Raw genomic sequence first — 14,330 nt, 5'->3', positions numbered from 1 at the left:
AGATAAAACATGTCAGCTGACTAGTAGTTACCTTGATGCATTGAATTGTTAATTGGCCAGCATGTACCTTCAATTTTCACTTTGCATAATGCACACCAAAGACCTGCCTTCATAAAGCTCTTTTAAAGGCTTTGAAATTAAGAAGTAAAGGGGGTAAAGGCATTTTACCTTAGCATCTTACCATGCCCTGAAAGGTGAAAATCTCCTGCTAATGAGCCTTTGCAGTAAGTAATGCTGCTACTTTACAGGCCAATAGGTCATAAAATTGAAAAATGAAAGATAAAAGAGAGATACATTTCAGACAAAAGACCATGTGCTTGTAGTTAACACTGCACAGCCCCTAAGAAAGCAGTGCCTAAGGTGGCCTTTCTTGTCTTTCAATAGTGTGTAAAAACTTGTGACTACTTGCTAAATTAGTTATGTAGATGATTGTACAAGAACACATTTTTAACAGCATTTTCAATATTTTGTCTTTTTCTGTGGATGCATAATGGCAGCTGCAGATATGCATCAAGCTGTGCAGCATGTTTACCACTGCTGCACCTGCTTACCTTTCATACCAGATGATTGAGGAGGGATTGAAAGAAAGCTGCAGGACATATCCCATATTCAGGTATGTGGTTTGCATGGATACCAAGAAACCTAGTAATTCATATCCCCTTGCACTTTCGGTGAACTTCTTTTCCTGGTCTCCTTGTATTCACTGAATAGATGTAGTGCTTAGTACTTGCATCAAGGTCTGCTACTGCACTGAAGCTTTAGTGATGTCCCTCACTTTGTCGCTTGGGTAAAACCATCTGCAAATGTAAATAGAAATGATCAGTTTCAAAGAAAAACACCTGTTAAACAGAGAAATATATCACAGTTAAGGCTTTACTGCCTGACACGCGCTGACTGATAAGGTCTACTGCTGCAATACAATTATGAATCTATTACTATCATCATAGGCTGTGGATAGAAATGACAGAGAGTCAATAAAAATTGTTTCATTACAGAAAGAACAAATGAGCCAGAAATAATCAACAATAAATGTTCTAAATACATTTATTTTAAGTTTGTGAAAGGCTAAGTAAAACAAATCTGTACTCTTCAAGTTAGATATTACACCATAGGCCTTAATAAAGAAGCAGTAGACAATGTTGCAAACATTTTTTTAATGGTTTTTTAATGACTTTATAACAGAACAGCACTAATATTACAGCCACTGTTGTGTAGCGTTATTCCCATTCCCAGGAATAACTGTGCCAAGTTACAGCATTGCAATAATGATACAATTACTAATTTTACAGGACTGCTATTTAGAGAAGCCAGATGCTTGTACAGTCTCAATATACAAAGATACCCACTGAAGAGGTTTTGCCTTCCAGTAAAAGACAATAGATTCGATACACATGTGTTTCCTCTCTCTAAGATCCTCCACATGCTTCTCTGAGGTCCATTTGATTGATATCTGGGTCATTGGCTGGAGGGCAAATAACCGAGGGTAGGATGATTCTCAATCAGAGGCTGAAGAGCGTTAAGAGGAGGATGATGTGGATGTCACAATGAGACGTTTTGATTCACCTCTTAAGTTGCCTTTTAATATAATGCCACCTGAAAGTAAAATGTACCACAGAACCAAAACAGCACATCCCTGAAACAAGAACTGAAAAGCTTGAAACGGGCAGCGTATGTTGCAGGACTGTTACATCATGCAGGTGCCTATGTTTTTTGTGCATCGCGCTCTTGTCATAATGCCCTTGAATTGCACACATTACTCACAATCTCTCACAGAGCTTAAATGAAGAAGAAAGCAAAATGATGAAAAGTTAATGAAAACACTTTCTGCCATTACGTAAAAAACAGGACTGTTTTATCACTTCTTTGCTGTAGAAATGTTACACATTTTGGAATCTGTTTTGCCATGCAAGGGGACGGGGGCGTTCTTTAAGTAATTGACAAAGTAATTGACAAAGATAATCACCTTCTTTCAGAATTGTCATGCACAGAAAGCTATGCAGTCTTCTAGGAAGTGGTAAGCTCACATGTCTGATTCACAGACTGAGCTTCTGAAACAGGGAAAACAGAAAAACTGTGGTGTGTAAGGGGCAAGGTGAAAGGAAACATAACTGCAAAATCAGCTTGTAAAAATATAATAAACGTGGCCCCTCCTTATCTAATTTTAACCCTGTCTATCTCAGGTTCCCAGTCATTTCAAGTATATATGTTTGACTTCAAATTACATCTAACAAACAAAGAATACATGTACAGTGTCTGGCTAAATTGTTTGTGTTTTTTTTGTTTTTTGTCAAGATTTCATTACATATAACAACTATTAAATAAGGGGGTCCTTTTTTGGTACTTTGTTTTCTGGTCATTGTCATTTATGTATCTCCAAATTGTCAACTTGTCAGCACAATTCTATACTGTATTTTAATTTATTAAATTAAGTCAATCAATTGATCATTCAAGCTAAGAAGAACATTTTTGTTTTCAACTTTATGACAATGCATTTTTCAGATAATGAAAAGAGTTTTTAATGGTTTATTTGGATTAAAAGGTGGAAGAATTTTCTCACTCAATCCTTCATTTTATCTGAGGAATTCAAAATCACCACATTTGGAGATGCATGGTTCACTGGACAATGATGGGATATTTATAGTATATGCATTTGAGTCCATGTAAGGCGCACAGAAAAATCTATCCTTTAGAAATGTAATAACATCGTGAGGGTGATGAATGCCATTCCGCTCCTTCGATCTGGCAAAGAGCAAGAGCTCTTGGCAATCTGTGGATGGATTTGCTCCACAAAAAGAGATTTAAAATGCATTTGTGACCTGAAAACTGCAGCCACGATATAATAATGTCGACTTATATTTGCCCCTCAGAACTACATACATTGTTTCAGAGTAGACGCACACCTTCCCATTTCTGATGCATAAAAAGCACAGAATTGCTTTGACCCAATCCTCTATAAGACTATACAGTATGTACAATGTGCCAATCTTGACAACAAATGTACTTCACCCATTGTATTAACAGAGAATGCTAAAAGATGTGCACAAAGGGACAACAATCACACTAGGACACTAGATACTGTCAATTTCAACCTTGGAAATGATTTTTTAATTTATTCTATACATTTTTTTTTCTTTTGTTTTCCGAGATGTTCCTGGAGCTGTTTCACCCCATGAATAACATGTTTTCATTTCTTCAAGCTGTCAAAGGTTCCTCTATCTCTGTTGTGCATTGCACGATGGGATAACAGAGACCACCAACAGCTAACTCAACAGTCACCTTTTCATTGTGAAAGCACATAATCAAAACCTAGAGGTTTATTTTAAGTGTCCGTACAGCACAATGAGTGCACAGAAGCACTGTATGTTTAACAGTCACACTTTAACATGACCGTAGCGCTGCTCAGAGGGCGTATTATAACTTCTTGTATTATAAAGACAACGACGGCTGAAGCTCTTGTGAGCGGCAATCACGACCACCCTCTTCCAGCAAGAAGCTACGCTCAGTGGCATACAAAACTTACGAGTAGACCCTTTCAACATTTAGTGAAATAATCTATAATTCATTTTCATTTCCAACCCTGTCTCCTAGAAATTAGCTTTACATGCAACTAAATTGCAACAGCAAATGAGTTTTGTAGGAAATGTAATTGCTGGCTGGATTATGTTCCCTGGTACCTTCTTTTTGAAGTGCTACATTTATTAACGGTACAAGTAGGTAGTTGGGGTGGATGGTGGATATACAGCACACATGACTGTGACACCATAAACTGGTGTTCGCCTCCACAGACCTGCCTGTAGTTACATTTAGTGGACAAAAGTGCTTTGGTAAATGTTATGGAAAGATTGTGATTTTTGTGAAATGTAAGTAAATATGTTTTGTCCAAAGTCACTGTAAACTTGTTCTGTATAAAACCAGACTAATTATGTTTCCTACCAAATGTATTTGCTGTTGCAGTTTAGATGTAAACATCATTTCTTAGAGACAGGAGACTCTAAATAAAGGTTTTGACAATCATACAAGTGAACCTCAGTACTGCTTGAGGTGTGAGCTGCATGTGTATCTGTAGGCTTTATTTTTTGCTAAAACTGATGTATTGGCTTGTAAAATGTTCCATTTCCACACCACCTGCTTGGCCATTGTTCGAAGCTCCCACTACACAACACCCTGAGAAGATTTTTCAACCTTAGCTTGATTTAGTAGGTGCTAGAAGAAAAACAACCTCACATTAAATTGTGATTAATCTTTGACCTGAAAGTAATCATGTGACCTATAGAAGGGAAGAAATATGAGCCAGGGCGAGATTTAATGTACAATACTTTATTTTGCTAACTATCTTCTGCTGTTCTGCGAACACGATTCAGCTTTCCAAGACGAATAGAAATAGATGTTATATTTCCAATAAAGGAAGGCAAAAGCATGTGATGACTTCCTCCAGTTGTGATTGTTTCCCTTAAGTGCTCTACACAGTTTCACAAAAGGTTCCCATAAGAAATGAACTGGACAAGTTAAAGTGCAATATCAACAGCACTCATTCCCCCTGCTTTATATCTTCATGTTATTTAAATGACTACCTTTTCATTTTACCTGCTGTGTGATGGTCAAGAATTCACATCATTCAAAAAAAAAAAAAAAGAGAGACACAAAAGGCAGCTGACTTCGGTTTCAGATTCCCACAAATCATGACAGATTAGTGCTGTCCCAGATATTAGGTCTATTATGTTCAGATAACCACAGCTTTTCAGCACATTAAGTACTGGAACCAATGGAAATAGCATGCCCTCATTACTCTGCAGCTCTATCTTAATATTCATCGAAACATTAGCTGTTATCATCAGTGGCAGAAACTAGGCCTCTTATCTGCACATCACAATTCATACTTTTGCATGTTTTTGGATGTATTTCCATTCTTCCAGGCTTGAACATTCCCTGTGTTGTTGGAATAGCGTCAAAGCTATAAAGGAAAATGCTTTCATTTCCACATTATACCTCTTTATTCTACACATGCGTCAGGTTGATCAGGGCTGAAATGTTTGCCAATTCCATGTCATCCAACATCCAGGATACTTGAACAGTGTGTAAAATAAAAGAATAAGGACGGAAGTTTACATGCACTGTAATATCCTGGTATTACATACACTATAGCCATTTTCATGCATCTGGTTGGTTTTCACATTAATCTGATTTCATTGTCTTTTCCCCGCAATTCAATCATTTTCTAATTGTAATTATTTTAAGTCTCTGTAGTGAGAGAATGCACTTTTTTTTCTTTTAGTGCCAAAATATGTCCTGCTTTTGCAAAAAAGTGAGCATAATTACTTATGTATAATTGTATAGATTCTACTTTTTCTTATTTTTGTGTCATTTTCAGTTTTTATTACATTTTATGTAAAATTATTTTTATATTATTCTTATTAAGTCTGTCATGCATATACACTATTGTAAAACCAGGTTTCATGTATACATGACCGAAGAAATCTGGTTTCTAAAGCAGGAATTTCGTTTGTGTTAAGCAGGTTTCTCTTGTCTAAAAACTTCATTAGAGAAAGCGACTTTCTTGTCTACTAAATCTGACAGAAAGCTGTGTGAGGTGATATTCTCATTTTTCTATTAACAAATCCTGTATAAAGACCAACACCAGCAATTAATTAGTCCGGATATGAGTATTGTCAGTGTACTGTAGCTTATTCTTCAGCGCCGTAGAGCTCCTGTCCAGAGCTAAAAAAACAAGCATCCTCCAGGTGACAGATGACTTTTGACCCTTCATGGCACCCGCTGTTTGTTCCCACTCTGCATTGTTTCACACGATGTTGCTTTATTGGCCAAAGCTTCTGCTTCACTGCATCAATTTCTCGTTTGAAGACATTTCTAAATTTTTAATTTTGGAGATGTTATGAACACACTTGATGTGTGTTGGCAATTTGCATCCATATCCTCTTTAAGCAATCATGAATTTCAAAGTTTCTGTTTCTGTAATTTATGAAACCAAACCTGAAGTTCTTTGGTTGAGATTTAACATAATGAGATTATTTCAGAGCCAACAGAGCTGCCTCCCCTCTGAGGAATGTTTATGTCACAAAAACTACAATCTTACGAGAAGGGTTACTGATGCGTAAGTCCAGCACAGGCATTCGCAAAATGTAATTATTTACCAGTTTTCATGTGGGTGAAAAACTTTTCTTCAAATGAGAAATGCGCAGCTGAGAGACAGCCTTGTCTCTTGACTTTGGTGTGTGTGTGTGTGTGTGTGTGTGTGTGTGTGTGTGTGTTGTGTGTGTGTGTGTGTGTGTGTGTTGTGTGTGTGTGTGTGTGTGTGTGTGTGTGTGTGTGTGTGTGTTGTGTGTGTGTGTGTGTGTGTGTGTGTGTGTGTGTGTGTGTGTGTGTGTGTGTGTGTGTGTTTGAATACATTGACATATTTGCTTTGAAATTGGTGGGTGGTTAATAGGTCTCTCTGTGCGAGGACGATGAAAACCTATTATAAAAGAAGGAATACCTTCATGACCTATATGCATTATCAACAACAACAGCCTTACAGGAAAAATCCCACTGTATAATAACAATAACACTGCTTCCGAACAGCTGCTTGTTCTCTGTCTGAGGCCAATTTAATGTCTGCTGTATTTTTTCTTACTCCTGTGCATATCTCAAAATATGACAATACATTAAGATATTCCCAAAAGACTAAAGATCAGCTTTAGTGTCCATTGATAATGAGGATACAGGGGTAAATTAATAGTAGAAGACAGTTGCCCTAGCAATAGCCTTTGTGACCTAGAAAGCAATGCAGCACCGCACATTGCAGTCTGAGTGAAAGATAAATCACGTCTTTTCAAACTCCAGATTCATCTGAATGTAACAAGTTCACATCTGCTGGGGTTGTGCAAAATAACAAACAATAACTTAATGTAGAAGTTATGGAATTGAAGAGGAAGTGGGGACACCAAAAATGATAATGATTTTTACCAGAAATGTGAAAAAATTAAAAAGTTATAAGTTTTGATGGCAAGTAAACAGTGCTGTCAGTTACGTCAGACCAGATGACATGCTGCCGTGACAGCCTGATATTGAGGTTGGCTGCAGGAGATGTCTTTGCTTTCAGCTTATCTGTCATTGCTGTCTTGTCCATCACGTGTATCTCCCTTTTGTGACTGATTATTTTCTGCTATGTTTCTTTTTTTGAAGTGTCTTACACAGACCAATCCACTCACTTTGATCATTCTGTTCGAGTGTCAACGTGTGAAGTCAGATGGAAAAGCAGGTGTCAGAGATTACAATAAAGGAGCGCAGGCAGGCAGAGACAGAGGGGAAAGTGATGGCAAAAGTGAAAACAAGAGAGGTTTGCACATCAAAGACCCCCTCTTGGATTTTAAACAGCACTTGACATGTTGATGCTGAGTCTCAGTGTTTTAGCGGAAAACCTATGACTTATCTTTCCAAATCCTATGAACACTTCAAAGGTAGGTGTGCCTCTAGTTGGAGATTTAAAGATATCATTTTGAATTGTGTAGTGTTGTCTTGTACGTGAGAAATGCCCAAAACATTAAGAGTAAAGGGAGGAGTGTTGAGCAGTTTGTAGCATTTGTTTTGAATTAGCATTTGTCCCAAGTTATGATATATGAGATCAAGTTGCAGTCTATAACATTATGTTTAACAGAAAGATAAACACATAAGGTGCAGTAAAGTGTAGCCATGTACCACTGGTGATGACGACCAAAACTCTGCGGTAAATTATTTTAACTGTCAGTTCTTATAACTTGTTTTGTCTGAAATAAATGGTGTGAATACAAATTGAACCACTGCTTAAAGGCAATAATCTGCTTTTGCACGTTAATGTTTCCATTCGTCAGTATGCACTGTATTAGTTAGGCAAAAGATGCTATTAGTATCCAGCCACGAATCATATTACAAAGTGCTCAGGGGAAGAGCTCACACATTAGTACATAAGAATCTGCAGTTTTATTCATTAGTGCCACCCCAAGTTCTCAGAGAAAACATCCCTGAGCCGCCACCTGCTCATTTATTGTGAGTTTCCCTATGTGAGACTTTTGGCTAAATACCAAGAAAGGGACTTAAACTTCTGTCTTTTTCAGTGACTTTCATTGCTTTTGTCTGTATCTGCTCATGGTTGGTCTCCAGAAGAGTCAAACTCCAAACTGTGGGTACTGTTAATGTCAATATTAATCCATACAAGATCATTTAGCAAGGATAAGTGTTACTGAGCCGCAGCAGGTCTTGATCACTACCTGTAACGTTTTGTTTTTTTTCAGCAGGTTATCACTGGTCAAATTATTAGGTGTGGCAGCCAACTGGAGCCCTGTCCAGGCTCATCTCAGCAGCCATTTGTTTTTTTCAGACTAAGACTTTTGTATTTTGTTTTGTTGTATTATATAATGTGAATGTGTGCTCCAGTATTACATTTTTATGTAACAGAAAACCTGCCAGCTCCTGGAGAGCAGAGCCACAGTGGTATCCCATGGCAGTTAGTGGTAACCCCGTTTCAGCTAACGTAGGTTGGTAGAACTCTTTTTATATTGAGACTTTTCTCTTGCACTTAAGCTGTCTCTGTCTCTTAAGCTCGAGCATTTCAGTATAAGATGAATGCATGAACTGAATTATGCTCCTACATGCAAGTTAAACACTATTCATTAAATGTCTAACTTACTTTCAGTTGAAAATTCCAAGCTCCTGTAATGTGTGTAATATGAATGAACTCGATGAGTCACCAAGAAGCATAGTAGGTAATAATATAAAATCAGTTGGCTAACTCTTCTGTTATACAAAGCCAAAACTATGCTGCTATGCAGAGAAGCTATCTGCAGCTCTAGTACAATTTAGGGCTGTGGGTGCCATGCCTTATGTTTCCCTATTTCAAGATATTCTTTTAGTCAACAACAAAGCAGGAGAACCAAAATTATATTTCCAGCTATTTTTTTCAACCTTTTTCTATTCAGTACATTCACTAGCAAAAGCTATTTTTGCTGCAGATTGTGCTGCAGATTAAACAAATGCAACAAGAAGACAAAGAACCCGAGCGAATGCTGCAACATATTAAAATGCAAAGAACTATGCATTTCAGCTTGAATGAATAAACCTTCCATGAATCAGATATTCTCTGTGGCTCGCCCTCGCTATTTCTATAAACAACACAGAGAGAGAAGAAACAAAGAGAAATTAATTCAGATAACCTCATAAACCTCTGATGACAAAGAGGTACAGTTCATGACCACAATTAAAAATGTGATGAGAAAATGTTCAGCATAATAATGATAGCGACAAGCTGTGCTACTCCCAAGACGTGCACAATATATCCTGATAGCGACACACTGCTGCTCTCCCTCAACACTTAAAAACTAGTGCAATTCATTTTTATTTTCATTCTGCATCAATTTAATCTTTACGTGTTTCATTCATGGGGTTTCAGGAAGTGAAAACACAAAATGTATTATTTATGAGCAACACTGACAACAGACAAACTTGATCCAATCGTACTGTTGGGGTTTACTATTTACTAACTATTCCCTCTCCAATCAGTAATTCTGTTTCAGGCCTGAGCAGCACCTCTTTTCTCCTGCAGCATATAAATGCAGTGAACTGGAAAAACAACTTCAGTCACTAAATTTACAGCAAAAACTCTAACCTGTCAAATGTCCCCTGAGAATAAAAACTGCTTTAATTCCAATTCTCTAATATATGTTTTAAAGTCATTACGTGTAAGATGCTCGTGCTCTTTAATAACTAATATTTTTTTATCTTCAACTACAGGATCCAAACTCATTTTCATACACATTTTGTCAGCCTTTGAATATTCTCTGTGTTAATAAAAGCTTAGATAATACGCAAGTCAAGTTGTAAAGCGCTTTTTTTTCTTCAGCTAAGAACATGCTTTTAATTCAGTATTGTAAAAACGGTATGTGTATTTTTTTTTTTTATGTAGTGAATGTAATTGTGTAGCAAATAATTACATTATTTTCTATATTCAAACAACCTTGAGCTAAAGACAATTATCAAGGAGCAATAGAAAACAATGTATAGCCAGGGCTTAAGCGATACGGAGGTCATGAGAGCAAGTCCCTAATCCATATATTTTTCATATTTTATTCATTCAAATTCATTTCATTTCATTTCCCAACAGGAAGGTCTATTTACTGTTCCAAAGTCCTCAGCACAGTGCCAGGAATAAAGGACAGCAGCACGACAGGCGCCCGGTCAGAAGAACTACAGCATGGAGCACAAATGCCCTTGAATACTCTTAAACTTTTTTTTTTTTTTTTTTGCTCTTCTAAGTGTTGGAATGAGACAAACTTTTGTGCCACAAATTGAGTGTTTTTCTTTGACAATATACTGTAAAGTTCAGGAAATGCCCCTCAAGGACAGTTCAAGGGGCAAAAAATAGGCTACTCTCCTGCATGTGCGGATAAGGTGGAGGGGACTTCAGAAGGGGAAAGTGGCGGGAAGACGGAAGCACAAAGGAACGCAAGCAGTATCATCAGATTTTTTTGGCCAGAGCGGCATCAGAGACACCAGGAGGACAGCATGACCGTCATTTATTCTTCAAAAAGAATCCGTTGAGAAATGATCTAGAATTTTGATGAGACAATTAAATAGGCATGGTGCATATGTAAGAAAGCTAGCCAACTTGTACTTTACACTCCACCAGCAGCATTATTTACAAAGTAGCTCTGTTCATTCTCTACAAAAGCAATGGCACAAACTTAAAGAAATGTAATGCTTTGTTTCCCACAAAGACAGAAGTGAAGGAGAAAGAGAGAGAGCAGGCAGGAGAAGTCAGAGAGGACACGTTTGTTAAAGCTCATCTTTGAGTTGAACTAAGCATGTGGACACAAAATAAACTGGTACTCTTCACACAGAAGTGTTGTAGAAAAAATGCAGTTTCACTGAAGTTCATGAATGAACAGTCAGACGGCAGCAACAAGTTGGATGAGAGGGAGCAGCAGCAGGGCGACAAGGTGGAGGAGGGTAGTTTAATAGGTGCAAGCCAGTAAGACATGGTGCATCAGGAAGTTCAGGCAGTTCGGATTCTGAAAATGATCAGGACAACAGAAGAAATGATGCTATCCCAGAATGCTGGACAGAAAAAGCAAGTTAAGTTGAAGAAGGATCAAGGTAAAGCTCTTGGTTGTTCAACCTGCAACAAGGTGAATGCTGCTTGACCAGAGATGGGTGGAAAAGAGAAGCATGTTGCAGAGATCAAGGCAGAGGTGGTTGCATCATTGATATCAAAATGTGCACAGCAACAGTCGCTCCATAAGAAAGTACATCGCCTCAGAACCTCAGACTTTCACAACACAGCTGAGAAAACAGTAGAAACCGTGACTGCTGAGATGGTGAGGGATCAGTTTCTGACCACTGCAGGGTGTTTAGGACTGTTTATAAAACTGCAAAATCTGGAGGGAATACACTGACTTAGAAACGGACATAACCATCCAAGTCCTGTATGGACTGGAACTCGGAAGTATTTTCCATTCAGAAAAATATTATAAATATAAATATATGCAAATATTGGCCATTCTGACTCCATTCTGGTTGATGAGTCACCCACCATCAGGAAAAAATCCGTGCTGAGTAGGAGAGATCTGTGAGAGGATGTGTAGGCAACAGCAAACACTCACTGACGTTATATAATTTTATATAATAGTAGAGCTTCCTGCCACCACTGTAGAGGGAAGTGTTGCTCAATGACCTACCTCACCATGGCTTCACAGAAGACAAGGGAACAGCTTGTTTTTTCTGAATGTGATGGGGACTCAGTCATGCTTAGAAGCAAGTCAGGTGGGTCACCCAGTTTCCCTACATGTTTATCTGGCACTGTATGAACCACCGCTTGGAGTTGAGTGCAGGAGATGCTGTTGAGGAGGCTGCAGGTCTCAATCACTTTCAACCTTTATTTGATAAAGTGTTAATAAGAGTTGACTGGGTGTTGTAAGACACTTTCAATTCAGTGTTAAAACTTAGGGTGAATTTTGAGCACATGACGGGTAACTTCCAGCTGCAGAACTGTGAAAGCTGCATAGCAACAGTAACCCTGCCCTTTACAATAACTTTTCAGAAGCATCTATGGACCCAAACAGAAACTCTACAGAAAGGGTCATGTTTGGTGGTTTATGCCCGTCGGCTCTGTGGTCCAATCTTTGTGCTCAGACTCGTGTTTAATGCCTTGAAAGATAAGTCTGATTTCTCCCTCTCCCTGCAAGACAGAAGTATTACGCTTCACAGGGCAGATGTGTCACTCGGTCAACTTATTTGGGTGCTGAAATCCTTGGCTGCCTCCCCGGGTCTGAACACACAGGAGGCACAGAAGGCAGTGGAGTTAAACATCTTTAAACAGTTGCATTAGAACAAACAATGTGAGACCATGCACTTATCCAGGGGTTGTTTCTAATACCCTGGCTGGAAGTCTTGAGCAAAGAAAGGGATGTCTACCAAGCAACCAAGCAGGCTGCACGACAAAGACATATATCGTCAGTTCCTTGGCCATATCAAAATGCTGCAGCCTTCCGATTGGCCAGAGGAGTGTAGGGTGAGATATGCTGAAGCAGAAGTGCTGGAGCTCTGCAGCTTGAGAGTTGAGAGGGACAGCAAGGCATGGGGGAATACATTGACACAGTCAAGGCCAGGGCTGAGGAAAGTAGGCCTCCAACACAGCTAAAGCCTCTGCTACATCAACATACTTCAACATACTTGTTGTCTCCTCTGCAGAATGAGAATGTGGCTTCAACTAAAGGGGCAGCCATGGCTCAGTGAATGTGGCTCAAGTTCTAACACGCAGCTACTAGAAGGAAATTTAGCATAGGCCTACTAAAGCAGCAAAGCCTAAAATGAAGTAAGTAATCCCATTTTCCAAGAACAAAGAAAAGATTTGAAGATGTGTTTGAGGATGCCTTCAGTGGTGTAATTCAAGTAATTCATTGACTGCCAAAACATTACAAGCTACTGTAGCTTATTGCACCCACAGGGCTTGTTTGTATCTAATGATCTGACAATCTGAGGCTTGTCAGAGACAAACACATGTAATGAATTTAAAGCCAAGTGTTGTGGAAATTTCTAACACAACCTCAAACAAGCCCTTGAAACTGTTTCAGCCTGCTTTTCAGATAACTGTCAAAAGGCCCACTATATCCAGACAAATGTTTTTTTGTGGAGAAAAAGTGTTAGTTGGTGAAGCTTTTTTCCAGTTCACTGCATATATTTCATATATGAATATAAAAAAACGACATGCCTATATTCTTTATGATTTACATAGCAAGTAAGACATGCCATTTAATGAGAAAAACCTAAAATAATAAATTTGCCAGTCATTGGAAAAAGTAAACACAATTTATGTTTACAGTCTGATTCCCTGGAGGACGTGCTGTACATTTTTGTGCATCCAATCTTTTCATTGTAAACAGCAACTATAAAAAAGGAAGACCTTTGTGGGCATTTTCTTTTGAATTAGCTGGTGTTTGTGTGGGTGGGTGTACTGCATAAACAAAGTTCTTTAAAGCAGCAATAATTGATGTTTTTTAGACACTTGAGGGCAGTGGAATAAGCGGTGAACACATTTTATTACCAAATGAACTTGTTAGCACACAGTTTACACACCCAGCAGACATGGAGCAACATTAGCATTTATTTGAAGTTATGTTGGTAGGTGTCTCCAATAACTCATGAATAATATCTGGCTCTTTAGCTGCTAAATGCTCCAGTGATCACTAACATCTCGCTAACTTTGTCCATCTGCTGTTTGGTTCTGAGCAGTTACTATACAGTGGGTTTGTCTGAGCTTTTTCGCTGAAATAAATTACCTGATTTAGCTGAAAATGAGACTGAGCAAAAGAAATAGTGAAGTTACGACACATGAAACCAAAACAATGAGCCGAAAGACAGTAAAATGTTTCACAGTGCTGAGGGTTATTGTGGAATTGGGTCATAATGCTTTTTACTATGAATGGATGAATACTATGAAGTGATCATACGGTCCATTGTTAAAACCACTTCCACTTGCTTTAAAGGTGCAGTGTGTAGGATTTAGGAAGAATCTACTGTCAAAAATGGAATAATAATATTTATAATTATGTTTATTTGTTTATGTTTATATTACGGTATCATCACCTGAAACTAAGAATCGTGTTTTTGTTAGCTACATAGGGAGTGAGTGTTCTTCCACAGAGCTTGCCTTTGTTGCACCGCCATGCTTCTGCATTAGCCCAAAATGGACAAACCAAACAAAGGCACTAGAGACAGGCTTTTGGGTTTTTACTTCTACTCTAAGTTCTCCTACAGGCTTTTAAAAGGAGGGTATAGTTGGATGCAATGTGCAACCTCACCGCTAG

Source organism: Seriola aureovittata, chromosome 8 (assembly GCF_021018895.1).
Source record: "Seriola aureovittata isolate HTS-2021-v1 ecotype China chromosome 8, ASM2101889v1, whole genome shotgun sequence".
Lineage (NCBI taxonomy): Eukaryota > Metazoa > Chordata > Actinopteri > Carangiformes > Carangidae > Seriola > Seriola aureovittata.
The sequence above is the reverse complement of the archived record's forward strand: the minus strand, read 5'-3'. Positions refer to the sequence as shown.